Source organism: Kogia breviceps, chromosome X (genome assembly GCF_026419965.1).
Source record: "Kogia breviceps isolate mKogBre1 chromosome X, mKogBre1 haplotype 1, whole genome shotgun sequence".
Lineage (NCBI taxonomy): Eukaryota > Metazoa > Chordata > Mammalia > Artiodactyla > Physeteridae > Kogia > Kogia breviceps.
In genome coordinates this window covers 133,992,288-134,004,717 of record NC_081330.1, presented here as the reverse complement: position 1 = coordinate 134,004,717, position 12,430 = coordinate 133,992,288, and the positions used below count along the sequence as shown (strand labels likewise).

Here is a 12,430-nt window from a genome sequence, read left to right as displayed (position 1 = left end):
GGCCAACAGTAGGAAAAGCCTAAGGTCTCCAATGTTTGTAACACAGCAGAAAAGTGACTCGACAGGTCATGCCTTAGGTACAACTGGCCCTTATTTGGCACTGAGCTTCGTGTGACATTAAGCCACGCTTAGCCGTGGCGTCTTCCCCCCCCCACTTCTCGTGGCTCCTGCTTCCCTTCTGCGGCAAACGTCGTCTTCTGGGATTGGCCGCGGGGAGCTGGGCGGGGATGGCTTTATGGGTGTTTCCGGGATGTGTAGACTCCTTTCCAGTCACAGCCGCGTCTGACTCTGGGGTCGCCAGCCAGCCCGGTGGTGTGTCCTCACTGCTTGGACCTGCCCGCCCCCCACCCCCGCGAATGAGCAGTTCGATGCTCTAAAATGCAGGACAGCGAACATTTCTTTCCCCAGGAAATCACATCTTTTCTTCGCTGTTGTTTGGATCGTTATGTGGGTCTTTCCTTCTCCGTGGCAGCCAACGCCCAGAATATTCCTCTATCAGCATTAAGCAGGTTCCTAGTGGCTACAGACATGTCTTGGCCCTTTGCCTTCTCGCCTACTTTATTAGCATTTTAAGGGGGCACGAGAAAAAAAAAAAAAAAAAACCAACTATAAGCCCTTCCTCCAAAAGATCAGGAGACACGCTTCGGAATACATTTCAACTTTCGTGTATAGAAGTGATTGAAATTACAGCCCAAGATGCAAGAACTGTAAAATAAGCGTCGGCCTCCTGACACCGAAATTCTTTACCCTGAAAATGGATATTTTACCCCAAGAAACAGCCCTCCAGGGGATTGCCCCCCCCCCACCCCCAGGCTGACTTAGTGAAACAAGCTTTTGTAACCTTTGGAAGCACACGGAGAACTTAATCGACGGGCTCAGAGAGGGCTTTCTGGAATCCCCGGGCGGCCCCGCAAACTTTTGCTCTCCTGGTTTGGAAAAATTGGGAAGCTGTGTCCCTACTCCCCCCCCCTCCCCCCAACACACACACACAGCCCTCCCCAGCTTGGTCCTGGGACTGTTTGCAGGGCCCGGCAGCTGCAAGCTCCTTCGAGCTCCTTGGAGCCGACGACCCAGGCGCACTTAAGCAGGTATGAACCGTGAAACGCCACGGTTATTAACCAGAGTTAAGCACCTAGAAAGGCTGCAGAAATTACCTTGGGATCAAGTGATCCATTGATTCCTTAACGCGGGATTCCTAAAACCTCCGGGGGCCGTGCAATGATGCCCCAGACTGGGGGAGAAAACACGACCTTTGCATTTCCAGATTGTGCCTTAGATAGGATGGCAGGTGGAAAATGGGGGCAATAACACTGAACTTGCTGCTGATGTATTTCTGCCCCCTCACCCAAAACGCCTGCAGCCCTGGAACCCACATCCCTGTGGCTTCGGGTACTTGGGCTGCCAGCTCTCTTGTCCATTTCATTTACATGGAAGCACCCCGGGTGGAAAATGCAATTAAAGTTGTGTACACTGCTTAGCGGGGGTTCATCCAAAGCAGCCAATATGTGTGTCTGGCAAAGACATGGATCTTTCTGGTCTTGCGTACTCCGGTTATTATTTTTCTTTTTTAGTGGGCACACAAAGCAGTCCCTGACATTCTCTTTCAGAGCTTTGTCCGCATCTCAGAAGCGGTTCACTGTCCCCCGGGAAGGACCTGGACATCCCCCAGAGCAGCCCTCCCGGGAGACACAGTAAGTGGTTAGTAATCCACCACCGGGGATCATGAGACAGCAGAGTGCGTCTCTGCAGCCACGTGGACACAGGACTCTGTCCTCCGCTTTGGTTTCACAGAAGGAGAAACTCTGCAAAGAAGCTGGGCGGGAAATAGAGAATTGAGGAGAGGCGAGAGCTCATGTGGGATAAGCAGAGATTCTCAAACAGCGAGTGCGCCTGGCCCACGCGGAGGGGAGGTCTGGGGAAAATGCAGGTTCCCAGCGGTGGATCCGCCTGGGACCTGAGGCTCCGCGTTTTTAAGCTGCCCCGTGGGCTGCTGATGCTTCCGTCCCGGGACCCCTCCATCCCAGCTGTCTCGTCCCCTGGAAAAGGGAGGTCATAAAAGGTTTATGGGCTGGAGGGAAAGGACCGAGGGCAAAGTGAGTGGTGGTCTCTAAGTTCCGCGTAGACCTCAGCACCTTGTGGAGAATACAGTTTTACTTCCCACCCACGGTGGGTGTACCCCAGGGCCCCCGAGGCTCTAGACCGAGGAGGTTTTTCAAGCAGAGACTAACGCTGAGTTGCTGACACACAGCCCTCTCCCGGTAGAAAAGCTCCAACCCTCCCATCCTGGAAGTTGTCAGCAAGCCTCAGGGACTGTGGATAAGGGATGGAAATTTGGGGTGATTCTGGGGGGGTCTCTGGGGTGATTGATAGAAATTTGGGGTGATTTTCGGGGTCTTGAGGGATGCGGAATGGAAATGTAGGGTGAATGGGGGTCTCTGGGGTGAGGGATGGAAATTTGGGTTGAATGGGGGAACCCCTGGGGTGACTGACAGAGATGTGGGGTCAGCCTGAGGGTCTCTGGGGTGAGGGATGGGTATCTGAGGTGATAGGGGGTCTCTGGAGTGAGCCCTGGCGTCGTCAGAAATCGGGGAACCCTAAAGCTGCCTGTGTGCAGCAGACGCGGGTGCGAGAGTGCAAGAAGGCTGAACATGGATCTTTGCTGCTTCTCCTGCGACAAGATTCAAAAGCAAGAAACACAAGAGGAAGCCAACACCGCATCCCAGGCCAGCGATAAAACCGAGGCCGCGGGGGTGTGAGCTGGGGGCGCGGCGCAGCGGGAGGGCCCAGAGCGAAGGGCCACGCAGACCCCCAGACACAGCCGCGCACCGGCCGAGGCCGTCAGCGCGCCTCTCAGAGCTTCGCCCTCTCGAGGGGTGCGGGGTGCTCTGTGCACTGTGAGCCCCTCCCCGGTCCTCCCGCAATCTCCCGTGCATCTGACGTCTGCCCACGGGTTACCCGCTTTTCCAGGAACAGAAGCTCCGCTCAGACACAGCACCGGGGCCTGGGAGGGAGTTTCCGAAACTGCAGCAACAATGGAGATAAGCCCGGGAGATAAGCACGCATGCGATTCTCCCATTTAAATTAAAGCAACAAAAACCCAACACCGTTACCGAGCCTGTGCTGCAGCCGCCCTGCTGGAGAGTAGTGCTGGTGTGGGAGAAAAAATGCAAATAGAAGAAGGAGGCCTCCTTGGTTGGGCCCGGTGGCCTCTCTCGGGCTCCAAATTTGGGCGAGAGCTTCTCTCTGCGCCCTCACGTGGTCACTTACCAGCCCCTCGCGGCGTGGTGTCTGGCCGAGGTTGGAAACCCGAAAACGGAACGGCCAACGATTTCTCTCCCGGGTCGCCTCACAGGGCGTCCCCGGGAAGAATAGTTTCTGCATTCCGAAGAGAATCTGGGGGCCTCTGAGAAACCCACCCCTGTGCCCAGTGGTACCTCTCCCACGAGCGAGGGGCACATCCCGATCCCACACGGCTTACGCCGAGCCATCCACGATGGGGCACCACCCCTGCTTTGCCAAAGATGGGTTTCTGAGTCCTGTGATGAGGGAGGCCCCCTTCCCTGCCTGCAGCTCTTAGACCCCAGCTCGCCTGGACCGGGTTTCCAGAGAGCGCTACTGACCCCTAGTGACCAGAACTTCCCAGTCAAGGCACAAACCCCAGGACAGGATGCCCACCCCCCCGCCCCCGCTCCCTGGCGGGCAGCTTAACTTTTACCGTTTCTTGGAGCCAAAAGCACCCTAAATATGATGCCCTTCCTGGAGGGGTTGCCCAGAGCACCTGCCCCCAAGCTTCACCCTGAACCCCTGAGCCCCCCGCCCACAGGGACCAGGGTCTACCCATGGCCGGGTGAATATCATCAGAAACAGACCGATTCCCAACAGAAACCCAGTTCTCAGCGTCCCCTGGAAGATTTCGGGGTTTCAAAAGATGCAACCCCCCGAAAAACACCCTATATTGTCGCTGATCCCCAAACCAGAGAGACCTTTCCAATGAGGGGAGGGCAGCAACGAGACAGATGGGCGAGACAGATTCAGGGCCGTCGCCCTGGGGTCTGAGCTGTCCACCCTTGCGTGGAGGGGTGCGCAGGGAACACCGGACGTAAAGGCCAGCAGTGTCCTTCCACTGGAATTCTGAGACGCATCCGTAGCTGCATTTGTCTCTTCTTTGAAGGACGCCGGTGCAGGCAGATGAAGGACCCACCCTGGGGCCCTCATCGCAACTCTTTACATCTGCAAAACCCCTATTACCCAGTGCGGTCAAAGTCACAGGTACCAGGGAGTCAGATTTCAGTACATCTTTGGGGGGGACAATTAAACCCACGCCAGGGGACATGGGCCAGAGCAGCTCTGACCACCCAGCCAGCCACCAAAGCAACCAGGTTCTTCCTGCATCTTCTGACTCAGCAACTCCTGAGCTACAAGGAAGGCCTTTGCACTCAGGTCCTGCTGGGCGGAACTTGGGAGGGGCGGTCTCTGCTGAAAGCTCTTTACCTTGCTGGGCTGGGAGCCCGGCTGGCTGGCCGGCATCGTGTCCTGGGGTTTGTGCTTTCTTTGGAAGTTTTGGTCACTAGGGGTCAGTAGCGCTCTCTGCAAACCCGCTGCAGGAGAGCTGGGCTCGGGTGGGAGTGGTGAGGGAGGCGGAGCTGTGAGCCTGCGGGGCACAGGCCAACCCCCGGGAGGCCCCAGGGTGGGGAGGGACGTCCGGAGCCCCGGAATGTCTCCTGAGGGCAGCTCAGAGGTGGCCCAGGAGCACTGCGCTCTGTCCGAGCCGTCCCCCAGGAGCGACCCCTCCCCCAGGAGCGACCCCTCCCCCAGGAGCGACCCCTCCCCCAGGAGCGACCCCTCCAGCGGACCCAGAGTAGTGGGCCGGCACCAGCCTAAGTCCTGCCTCTCAGGAAGTTGGAGAGAAATGTAGCTCAAAGGCAGGACCTGAAAGTAAGGAGGTCACATTTCCCTTCAGGCATCCTGGAGGGTGTGGGTCCCAGTTGGTTTTGTTTTGGCATTTCTGACTGTGTGTCCAGCACGTTCTCCTGATGGGCTGGGCAGGGGATGTTGTCCTCTGGGTCCTGCCCTGTCTTTCTTCGGTCCAGATTATGCACTGCGTGATTTTGACTCTGTCTTGCCATGTTGGTCGATGTATTTTCTTGTTCTTTTCATCTCTGCTGAGGCTTTTCAGTTCTTTCTGTAAATTAGGGTTGGGAAGAAGAGTCTTAACTTTTTTTTTTTTTTTTTTTTTTTTTTTTGTGGTACGCAGGCCTCTCACCGCTGTGGCCCCTCCCCTTGCGGAGCACAGGCTCCGGACGCGCAGGCTCAGCGGCCACGGCTCACGGGCCCAGCCGCTCCGCGGCACGTGGGATCTTCCCGGACCGGGGCACGAACCCGTGTCCCCCGCATCGGCAGGCGGACTCCCAACCACTGCGCCACCAGGGAAGCCCACACAGGTAACTTTTTTTTTTTTTTTTTTTGCGGTACACGGACCTCTCACTGTCGTGGCCTCTCCCGTTGCGGAGCACAGGCTCCGGACGCGCAGGCTCAGTGGCCATGGCTCACGGGCCCAGCTGCTCCGCGGCACGTGGGATCCTCCCAGACCGGGACACGAACCCGCGTCCCCTGCATCGGCAGGCGGACTCCCAACCACTGCGCCACCAGGGAAGCCCGAGTCTTAACGTTTTTAAGAATGGGTCTTGCTTATGTCTATCGACCTTAAACTTTATTTATATATATATATAATTTGTTTTCAGATTATTTTCCATTATAGGTTATTGCAAGATATGAATAGTTCCCTCTGCTTTATGGTAATTCCTTGTTTTTATATATTTTTTATAAGATATTGAGTAGAGTTCCCCATGCTATACAGTAGGTCCTGTTGTTTATCTATTTTATGTACAGTGGTGTGTGTCTGTTACTCCCAAACTCCTAATTTATCCCTCCCCCTCCCTTTCCCCTTTGGTACCCATAAGTTTGTTTTCTATATCTGGGAGTGTGTTCCTGTTTTTGTAAATAAGTTCCTTTGTATCATTTTTTTTTTTAGATTCCGCATATAAGTGATATCATATTTGTCTGTGTCTGACTTCACTTAGTGTGATCATCTCTAGGTCCATCCATGTCGCTGCCAATGGCATAATTGCATTCTTTTTTATGGCTGCGTAATATTCCCTCGTATATACGTACTGCATCTTCTGTACCCATTTGTCTGTCCATGGACATTGAGGCTGCTTCTGAGGGTGGGTCTTTAATCCAGTGTAACCGGTGTCATTATGAGAAGAGAAGACACAGAGAGAGACGCTCAGAGGAGAAGCCCTGTGACGATGGAGCACCGATGTGCTACCAGGACACTTGTCAGCTGATCTTCAAGGTGCAGGAGATGCTGTGGGGGCTTGCTGGCTGCTGGGCCGGGGAGCAAGTGTAACGGCAAAGGCCCACCATGCGCCGTGGAGTGAGAGCAGAAGGAAAGGATTCTGTGTGCCCTGTGGAATCTGATGTGTTGTGTGTCTTGGGTGCATCTTCCAGGGGGAGGAAGAAGCCTCTCCTTGCTTCAGCACACCTGGGAAGAGACCAAGGCACAGAAGAACCTTGGTTGAGAGGTAAACAGGGGCCGGAGGTGCAAGTGAGGCCCCAGGGTTCTTCCAGTGCATTGGTCCTGGCAGAATCCTCCTTTGCCTTGCTGGTCAGAGCGGGGTGGAAGTTTCCAGAACACCTCAATCAGTGTCACCTTTGTAGCCGTCATCTAGAAAGCCAAGGAGACGGTGGACACCATGCTCATTCCTTCAGGGAAAACCTCAGGGACTCATCCTACGATTTTATTTCTTCTCTGATCAAGTCTCACCTTCCGGGTAGAACCCAAGTTTACATGAGGAGACACGTAAAATTGTCTGCCCATTCCTGAAGCCAGGTTAGTGATGGGTGTGGAGACTTCCTCTCTCTGCTCCTGGGGTGGCCCGATTTACCTCCCTAAGGAAAAGCAGTTGCAAAAGTTTAAGGTCCACACACATCCCAGTGTTCATCGTAGCACTATTTACAGTAGCCAAGACATGGAAACAACCCATCGACAGGGGAGTGGATAAAGAAGATGTGGTACATCTATACAATGGAATATTACTCAGCCATGAAAAAGTACAAAATAATGCCATTTGCAGCAACATGGATGGACCTAGAGATTGTCATACTGAGTGAAGTAAGTTAGAAGGAGAAAGGCAAATACCATATGATATCAGTCATATGTGAAATCTAAAAAAATGATACAGGTGAATTTATTTACAAAACAGAAAGACTCCCAGACATAGAAAACAAACGTATGGTTACCAAAGGGGAAAGGGGGTGGAGGACGGATCAACTGGGAGTTCAGGATTAACAGACACACACTCTTATATATAAAATCGAGGAAGCAACAAGGACCTACCGCATAGCACAGGGGACTATGTTCAGCATCTTGTAATAATCTACAATGGAAATGAATCTGAAAAACAATACACGTATAACTGAATCACTTTGCTCTACACCTAGAACTCATACAATATTAGTAGTCAACTATACTTCAATTAAAAAAATAATAAAGTAGGGGCTTCCCCGGACGTCCAGTGGTTAGGACTCTGCGCTTCCACTGCAGGGGGCACGGGTTCGGTCCCTTGTCAGGGAACTAAGATCCCGCATGCTGCGTGTCAAAAACCATCATCATAATAAAATAAATAAAACGAAAATAAAACCTAAAACCCACAAACCCAGGCATTTAAGGAGAGCAACCGAGCCCAGCCTTCTTGTGGCCTGACGATGCTCCTTCTGGAAGTTGGGAGGAGGTGGGGCTATTTGGAAATGTGTCTCCAAGTACCTGCTTCCATTTCTGGGGACAGAGATGCTACCACTTGCCGGGCTACAGCCTCCCCAGAACGTTCACCCACAGAGGCCCTGCTTCTTAAGCAGCTGCTGCCCTCGCGTCTGTTTTCCTCCGGAAGTGCGACTGGCTTGCTTCTCCCACCCCCCTTCTCTGCTCTGGAGGAGAGTCGGGGGAAGGAGGAAACGTGTGATTCTGGGGGGCAGGCGGGAGCGGGTGTCGGGAAGCGGACAGGCTCACCCAGCGCCTGGGGTGGGCTTCTCAGCCCCACCCGACGGGCATCTGGGGCTGGAGGACCCTCTGATGCGGGGCGTCCCGGGCCCTGCGGGCTGCGGAGCGGCTTCCCTGGTCTCCACCCGCCACGTGCCAGGAGCTCCCCCCACCCCCAGTGTGACACTAAAAACACCTCTGGACATTATTTGTCCCCTGGGGGCCAAGTCATCTCTGGTGTGGAACCACTGCCACAGACAGACAGACAGAGAAGTGACAGCCTGATAAATGGATAGATGCATGATCGATAGAGATGACAGATGAATGATGGCTAGATGATGGATAGACAGATACACAGATAGACAGATAGACAGATGATAGATAAAGTCTCTGATGCTAAGTCAGGGTTTCAGCCTCAGCGCTACTGACATCTGGGGCTGGGTGACTCTCTGATGTGAGGCGTCCCGGGCCCTGTGGGCTGTGGAGCAGCTTCCCTGGTCTCCACCCGCCACGTGCCAGGATCTCCCCCTCCCGGTTGTGATAACCAAAAATGTCCCCAGACATCACCAAGTGTCCCCTGGACTTAGGAAAGCAAACTCCCCCGCCCGCTGGGCACACCAACCAACCTGTGTAAAGAGCACATTCCACAGGAGGCGCGGCGGGAGGGCAGCTCTGGTGTGAAATAGCGTCAAGCAGAATTCGATGCTGCAGGAAGGCGGGTTTGACGTGGAAAAGGAAGGCGGAAGACGGGTCCTCACCCGTCTGCTGTCCCGACTGTGATCTCTGGCGCTGTGTATCAGCAACTGGGCTTTAGACGCGGGAAGCTCTTTGCAAGCTGGGGGCCCCATGAAGCACCCCGATGTCGGCGGGGGGAAGGGGAGCGTCCACCCTGGGTGGTAAATGCACCCCCAGCACCCGTCCCTGTTGAAGGCACACCCGGCGCCCGGCACCTCAGTGTTCTTACGCGGGGGGCACGTCGGGCTTCCGTGGGTGTGGGCGTCGCGCAGCCGGGGTGTGGGTAGAACTGGCTGCAGGCCCGTGAGTCATCGCCGTGGCCCTGTTCGTTAACCAGTGTCAGGGGAGCTGCTCCAGGGAGTGACGTCAGTAAAAACCATCCCAATGGAGACACTCAGCGCCTCACCGTTTCTGTTACAGCTGTGACTTTCAGACTGGCTGCCCCAAACGTGCTTTAGAAAAAGCCGCTTTGCAGGGGGGTGTTTTCTTTGCATTTTTAAAATTTTTATTTATTTTTGTCTTTTAATACGGTTTAATCATTTTATTTTTTAAATTTTTATTGGGGTAGAGCTGATTTACAGTGTTGTTTTAGTTTCTGCTGTACAGCAAAGTGAATCAGTTATACATACATATATTGATTGATTGATAGATATGTGTGTATATATATATATCTCCACTCTTTTTTATTTTTTGTTTGTTTGTTTGTTTTTTGTTTGTTTGGTTTTTTTTTTGCTGTACGCGGGCCTCTCACCGTTGTGGCCTCTCCCGTTGCGGAGCACAGGCTCCGGACGCGCAGGCGCAGCGGCCACGGCTCACGGGTCCAGCCGCTCCGCGGCACGTGGGATCCTCCCGGACGAGGGCACGAACCCGCGTCCCCTGCATCGGCAGGTGGACTCTCAACCACTGCGCCACCAGGGAAGCCCTCCACTCTTTTTTAGATTCTTTTCACAAATATAGGTCATTACAGAGTACTGCGTGCCCTGTGCTGTACAGTAGGTCCTTCTTCGCTATCTATTTTATATATAGTCGTGTGTATATGTCAGTCCCAATCCCCCAATGTATCCCTCCCCCACCCCCTTTCCCCTTTGGTAACCACAAGTTTTTTTTCTACATCTGCGACTCTATTTCCGTTCTGTAAATAGGTTCATTAGTACTCTTTTTTTAGATTCCACGTATAAGTGATATCATATGATATGTGCTTTGTCTGAGTTACTTCGAAAAACCACCTTTTGTAAACAATTCAGCCTGCACTGAAGTGCATCCCCATTTTTCTAACCTCAGGGAGGTGGACATTTCAAAAACGCTCCTGCCAGTGTTCCTGAATATCACTTAATCTCGTGTACGGAGGGAGCCTCACCCCACTGCCTCAATCAGGACTCCTTTGAAAACGAACGCGCGGGACTTCCCTGGTGGCTCAGTGGTTAAGAGTCCGCCTGCCGATTCAGGGGACACGGGTTCGAGCCCCGGTCCAGGAGGATGCCACAGCTACTGAGCCTGTGCTCTAGAGCCATCAAGCCACAACTACTGAGCCTGCGAGCCACAACTCCTGAAGCCTGCACGCCTAGAGCCCGTGCTCTGCAACAAGAGAAGCCACCGCAATGAGAAGCCCGCACACCGCAACGAAGAGTAGCCCCGGCTCGCCGCAACTAGAGAAAAGCCTGCGCGCAGCAATGAAGACCCAATGCAGCCAAAAATAAATAAATAGAAGGAATGAGCATCTTGCAATTTTTTCAACATGACGCGCACAGAAAGACATAACCTGAGTTTGACAGTCTTTTGGAGTAACCAGCAACTTCAATGTTTGCACTAAGATTTTCTTTGGAATGCGGGAGAGGTTGAAAGAAGTTTCAGTAGTACACATGTAACTAATTTATTTGAAATCTATCCTAAGGAAATCTACCAGTTTCTTCAAATGCCTTTTTAAAATTCATCACGGATGATTAGTGAAAATGCAGAGTAACATACTTTTCTTCTTGCATGTCAACTACATAGGCAGTTTTGTACAATGAGAAATAGTAATTTGTTTGACATTCCGTGTTAAACTACTGTCATGTTCAGCCTCATTGCATGTAATGTAGACCTAGTCCATATGATCGTGTGTTCTGGAGAGTGTTCTTTATTCAATAAACTTTTAGTATAAGAAAAAGAAAGACATAACCTGGTTCTCATCAGGAAAAAAGATTAAGAAGAGAATGTTTAATTGTTTCTCATCAACATTTGGAATATTTCGAAAAGGAACAGAGATGAGGAAAATCATATGACAGTCATGGGACAGCCCTGTGCGGATTCCACAAATGTTCATCAGCTGCCCTGTTTCTTTCTTTTACTCATTCATTAATCCACTCTTTCTTTTCCTCCATTCTTTCAGCAAATGGACACTCACGATGATCTTCCAGCCGCCTTCCAGGGGCTGTGCCTACAGCCAAGATTCCCTACCCCAAGCCGGGCAACCAGAGAATCAGAAACGCAGCTAAGTTTTCCAAAGCACATTATATAGAAGATGTAAGGTTTAATCCCTGTGGAGAAAAGGAGCGGGAGTAGGGCCTGAGGACAGGGATGGGTTTGTAAATTATCCGGTGTCTTGAGTGAGCAAGGAGGTGACAGAGGGCTCTGTGGGCAGAGAGGACAGCCTGGGCTAAACCAGCACCCTTGCAGGATAAAAACAGTCGACAAACGTGGGACGTCGAAGGGGGTTTTCTCAACCTGCTACAGGGCATCTACCCACAGCCCACGTCCTACTCAGTGAGGAGAGAGTGAAAGCTTTGTCCCCAAGATCAAGAGAGACACAAGGAGGCTGTTGCCGCTTGCAGCAACACGGATGGACCTAGAGATGATCACACTGACTGAAGTCAGGCAGACAGAGAGAGATCAGTACCCTATGATAGCACTTACAGGTGGAATCCAAACTGTAATACGCATGAATTTATCTACAAAACAGAAATAGATCCACAGACATGGAAAGCAAACTCATGGTTAGCAAAGGGGAAGAGGGGGAGGAGGATACATTACGAGTTTGGGATTAACAGACACGCACGACTATATATAAAATAGATAAACAGCAAGGACCTACCGTACAGCACAGGGAACTCTACTCAATACTCTGTAATAATCCAAATGGGAAAAGAATTTGAAAAAGAATAGATACATGTGTGACAGAATCACTTTGCTGTACACCCGAAACTAACACAACATTGTAAACCAAGTCTACTTCAATAAAAAAAATCTTTTTAAAACGTGCAGATCAGAAAAGAGAAGTAAAACTATATGTATTTGCGGATGGCTATTATATATAGAACATCTTAAGGAATCCACTAAAAAATTCTTCAAACTAATACACAGATTCAGCTTGGCTGCAGGATACGACATGCACGCGTAAACACACACGTGCGATGGGCCATCCACAAATGAAATTAAGAAAACAAGCCTGTTTGCAATAGCATCCAAAAGAACAGACTACATCCGTTTTTACAGACGAGTAATTTTACCCATAAATAAATAAATAACATCAGTTTAACCAAAGGGTGCAAGATTTATACACTGAAACCGACAAAGCTTTGCTGAAAGGGATGAGAAGACCCAAATAAATAGAAAGACATCCTGTGTTCGATCAGAAGCCTTAATCTTCTTAAGACGCCGACACCTCTGAAATCTTGCACG

The 12,430-nt window shown here is 51.6% G+C and overlaps 1 protein-coding gene across 1 annotated transcript in view; it reads left to right on the top strand.

Moving 5' to 3' along the window:
- The first annotated feature begins 5,304 nt into the window (after window positions 1–5,304).
- Window positions 5,305–12,430, top strand: part of CSF2RA (colony stimulating factor 2 receptor subunit alpha) — a 31,059-nt gene continuing 23,933 nt past the window's right edge. The window contains exon 1 of the mRNA XM_067023407.1: window positions 5,305–5,441. The gene's annotated coding sequence lies outside the window, so the exon portion shown is untranslated. The remainder of the gene's footprint in view (window positions 5,442–12,430) is intronic.